Source organism: Littorina saxatilis, linkage group LG17 (genome assembly GCF_037325665.1).
Source record: "Littorina saxatilis isolate snail1 linkage group LG17, US_GU_Lsax_2.0, whole genome shotgun sequence".
In the NCBI taxonomy this organism is placed as follows: Eukaryota; Metazoa; Mollusca; class Gastropoda; order Littorinimorpha; family Littorinidae; genus Littorina; species Littorina saxatilis.
Window position 1 is genome coordinate 50,056,316 of NC_090261.1, and position 5,000 is coordinate 50,061,315.

A 5,000-nucleotide genomic window follows, 5' to 3' on the forward strand; every position below is an offset into this window, starting at 1 on the left:
TCAGGATCATCGAGTCATCAGATCAGTCACCGAGGTAAGAAATATCACGTGTCAGAGTCGGATCCAAATAACCCTCATAATTTTGTGTTTAGAACATTCGTGAAACTTGAAAGCGACACGTTTACGGCCTAACCTGTGTATGAATCATTAGTTCATTAATCAATCTGCCTTTTGTTCACACAGACACACGCAGGCATGCACGCGCACACATAGCCAAGTAGCCTACACACGCACGCACGCATCTAGCGACCCACCCCCTAGCCCTCCCCCCCCCCCACACACACACACACATACATACGAATGTCAATGTCTTTTAATTACTTCAAATATCAAGCTACCGGCTCAGCTTTCATGTCAGGCGTTTGGTCGAACGTCAGTTCGGAGACTGCGAAACGCCGCTGACTGTACTACTCTGCTTCATCAAAGACTGGAGCTTTCTAAGTATTTGTTTATTTATTTATTTACATGCCATTATGTATTTGTGGAAAGATGGATGGGTTGATGGATTGATTGATTGATTCATTCATTCAGTTCTTTCTTTATATATGTATGTAATTATTCATGTTATTTGATTCAGTAATGTATGTATTTGTTTATTAAAACTATATATGGTTTATTCAGTAATGCAGTAATTGTTATCTATTTAATCTATTCATTTATTTATTTTATGTTTAATTACATAATTCCACAACTGTTTATAGCAAAAGAGCAACAAAGATAGATTTTGCTAGGTGCTTTAAGATTATCGAAACCATTATCAACTATAAAAACCCAAGAATTGACATTCAGTAGTGGCTACATGTTTCACACCATGTTAAAACACAGCCAAGATTGTCAATACCTCAGAAGAAGAAAATTAAATCGCTTATGGCGGGACAGCCCGTGGGATGTTTAACACAAAAAGGTTGTAAAGTAAGACAAATATCTAATTAAACCCTGACAACTTCAAGTCGCAAATAATTGATCAGATTTCTGACACTCAAGTGACTGCGTTCAGCAAAAATCGATGCAGAAAATGTTCCCTCGTCAAACTGCTCGCAACAAGACAACGTAACAATGATGTGTAGTAAAGTAGCTGTCGCGCGCGCGCGCTGGGCTCGCCGCAAAACAAGGTCAAGGTCACCAGGTAAAACAGGGCAGGTAACTCTGTCGCCTGTGTCACACGGTGATTCAGTGAGATAGGGGAAGGAGAGAGAAATGCGACGCAGCGTTTCCGTGTTGAAAGTTTCCAACTTGTGAGGGTCTTGCTCGACGATCAGAGATGGTTTAGAAAGTTTTCAGTGTGTGTAAGACGACGGTGGGAAGTTGGAGTAACGATTCATGGATGACTGGCTGAGTTGAACAGGTGGGTTGAATTTTCGCAGGTGTGCTAGTTGACAATGACATAGCCGCGCACAAAGAAGAGCACACGCGGTGTGTCGCTGAAGCACAGGTGACACCGAAATCATGGGAGTGTGTGTGGTCGTCTGTGTGATGTTGCTGTCCTTTCAGTCCACACACAAAAAAAAGCTTGCAATTTGTAAAACATACCTTGGGAACTTTGATTTACTCGCCAAAGTTAGGCAGTCACCTTTTTAAGACCACTTGGGTAAACCCGACGGACTATAAGAACTAAGTGTTGTTGACGGTGATTTTTCGCTATGCACAATGACAAACCGCCGTGGCACACTTTGCTGTGAGACTGCGATCGAGTGTGGGGCTGTGTCAGTCGTTGTAATTGTTTGTTACACGCGTGGTATGGAATGCGAATCGTTGTCGTGTTTATGCTTAAAATGGTGTGGAAAAGAATGCGACGTGAGCATTAGGAAAGGGTGCATGGCTAGAGAAAGTGAGGGACGGAGAGAGAGACTGACTCTGTGACTGAGTGACTCTGTGACTGAGGGAGAGAGTCCCAGAGAGAGAGAAAACTAGTGTTTGTGTGTGTGTGTCTGTGAGGTGGGGGGGGGGGGGGGGGGGGGCTCAAAGGATAAATGTGAATGGCTACAATTGGGGAAATATATATATATATATATATATATAAAACATCAGAAATAGTGAAAGAAACAATTGAAAGTCAGCAGAGACTTTCTTCCGAGATTTGTTAAAATCTCTTAGCAGAGAAAGAGAGAGAAATAAGTATCCCTTCACAGACAGCCTATTGGGAGCATCAGACCCTCCTCAAGGGGGACCGAGATTTACAGAGCAAAGTCCCTTTGTGGGGGACGTATCGCAAGGTAATCTAGTCCTGAGGAGGACCATTGTATTTGTACCTAGACCAGACACGTGTTTCGACACTATTGTGTCTCATCAGTGGTCAGGTGGTACTGATGGCGAGAGTTGTCAACCCATGGTATCCAACTAAGAAGCAAACCATTCTCTGAATGGTAGCTTCTGTTGGCATGGGAGACTACCCTCATCTGACAACCCCAAGAGGATATCTGTGAAGGGAAACACTTTGATTTAAGGCCAAAGTGTAGAATTGATATTTATTAAGAAAGAATTTAGAAATTTAGACAAGTTTTAACCAAGAAATTAGGTTAAAACAAGGGAAATTTGAAAAAGCCTAAAGGGAGGTAACTCTGTACCAGCCTGCAGATCCAGAAATGGATACGCGAACAAATTAGATCTAATTTTGAAAAGGTTAAACAGGAAAAGCGGTCAACTTTTCACTGCTGTTCAACACAGGACTTGGTAAAGAAGAAGTTTTCTGCTTTATTCAATTGGATCGCTTTAAAGGCGATGCAACTTTCACGGTGACCACATTATAAAACATCAGAAATAGTGAAAGAAACAATTGAAAGTCAGCAGAGACTTTCTTCCGAGATTTGTTAAAATCTCTTAGCAGAGAAAGAGAGAGAAATAAGTATCCCTTCACAGACAGCCTATTGGGAGCATCAGACCCTCCTCAAGGGGGACCGAGATTTACAGAGCAAAGTCCCTTTGTGGGGGACATATATATATGCAGTCTAAGACGTGTAAGAAACATCAGTGCCCCCATTACCTGCCCCAAATGTGCGTGAGAGAGAGAGAGAGAGAGGTAAACACAAAGAAATAATACTGATCCAATTGTTCGGTCTAGGACAGTTAACACATACTAAAAAAACCCACTAAATCTGAGAGAGACAGAGGGAGGGAGGGAGAGAGAGACAGAGAGGGAGGGAACTGAAGAGAGAAGGTGTGGGAACTTACACAAAATTGCTGCAAGCCAACAAACCCGTTCTTGTTATCGTCTATGACAGATCAAAGTGATTGCACTTGAGAGCAAGCGCTGAACATGGGCATACAAAAAAGATAGTGTGCGGGTGGGGAGAGAATGGGGGCTAACTTCATCAAGAACAGTTTGTCCGGCAGCGTATGTTTAGTTCGTTCCAATACAAGAGAAACCGAAATCCCATTATCAAAATAAATACCGGTTGCGTAGCATACAGACAAAGACACGCCGCGCACACACACGGCATACACACACACACACACACACACATGCACACTGTGACACACCCGCGCTCAAATCACAATCGCACAGTGACACACATGCTGGCAAACCAACACACACACGCACATGCACACAGTGACACACCCGCGCGCAAATCACAATCGCACAGTGACAGTGACACACATGCTGGCAAACCAACCAACACACACACACACACACATACTGATACTAACCCACAAACAACTGGTTTTGGTGTCAAACTTGTGTAACATAAAACTGGCGTAGTGTTGCATTATCAGTGAATCGGTGGCGGAGAATAAAGTGTGTTTGTTATCGTGTTGTGTCTCTCTCGTTATCACTCCGTGTCCATATATATCAGTCTGTGTTTACACTGCTACATGAGGCTGTCTACACACACACGATGCTTGACTCCGTGAGGCCAACACGCTGAATATCTCTTGTATCTTAGACTTTTTTCGTCACATTTTGTGTTTTTGCTGTAGTTTTATGGAAAGTTTCAGGCTGCGATTTCACGACAGGGATTATGCGTCTTTTACACAGATTTGTGTGTGTGTGTGCACGTGTGTGAGTGTGTGAAACAGAGACAGACTGAGAGACAGACTGAGAATCCCTGTGAGTCGCACACCTCTTTGGCGACTAAGCGCATGCAGTTCAGTTACATTTTATGCCCCGCTTGCTTGATTTTTTTCCGATTGACTGCATTCATAATTATACAGTGGTACCTCCCTTTACGCCCCCTCTCTTTTACGGGTCCCTCAATATTACGACCGACTTTTCTCTGACGGATTTTTTTCTCCTTCCTTGTCTTAGTATTTCTCACCTCCATATTACGTCCACCTCTTTGATACGACATACGACCGTCCATACGTGGACTTACAACGACTTTTCTCCAAATGATCACGGGTCAGGTTTACCCTAACTTGTATCTCCAGTCGAGTCAGTACGCGAAACGGACACAAACACGTGCTGAAATCCTGTACGTGTACAATATTTACATATGTAAATATTCAGTGACACACACACACACACGCACACACACACACACACACACACACACAAAGAACCCCAAACAGCAGGGGAAAGGTTTACCCACCAAATTATATGGAATTTATTTCTTTGTCGTGACATTTTTCCAGTTCTATGGTTTTATGACGATGTGAAAGGTTTCGCGCAGCGAGCTTTGATCGTGAAAAAGGCAGTATTCATTCACCCGTCATCGATTGACGTGCACCGCCGAATGAGTCGAAGTTGTTTTGTCACTGCGCTTATACCAACACTCACAGATTGTAAATTCAGTGGTTGTGTGTGCAGGGCCGGACCCAGGGGGGGGTTCCAGGGGTTCCGGAACCCCACCCCTGGAAAAAGCATGTACCTTGCTTTGACTTTTACTAGTTTTAGCACCAAAACAATGCTGCTCTTAACCCTCAAAACAAGGCCTAGAATGCACCAGATTGCACAGATTTTAACCGTTTTTCAAAAATTTTCCGGGGGAGCATGCCCCCGAACCCCCCTAGCTCGCGCGCCTGCTTTGCAGGCGCGCGCTTGTGGCTTCGCCACTTCGCTGATT

At 43.7% G+C, this 5,000-nt stretch overlaps 1 protein-coding gene and 1 long non-coding RNA gene across 2 annotated transcripts in view; one reads left to right on the plus strand and one right to left on the minus strand.

The window, feature by feature from the left end:
* LOC138953818 (uncharacterized) overlaps nucleotides 1-5,000 on the minus strand; it is a 455,396-nt gene that overhangs the window by 442,906 nt on the left and 7,490 nt on the right. The gene's annotated exons all lie outside the window — the stretch shown is intronic.
* The window catches only part of LOC138953807 (alpha-mannosidase 2x-like), a 41,909-nt gene continuing 38,061 nt past the window's right edge, over nucleotides 1,153-5,000 (plus strand). The window contains exon 1 of the mRNA XM_070325741.1: nucleotides 1,153-1,345. The gene's annotated coding sequence lies outside the window, so the exon portion shown is untranslated. The remainder of the gene's footprint in view (nucleotides 1,346-5,000) is intronic.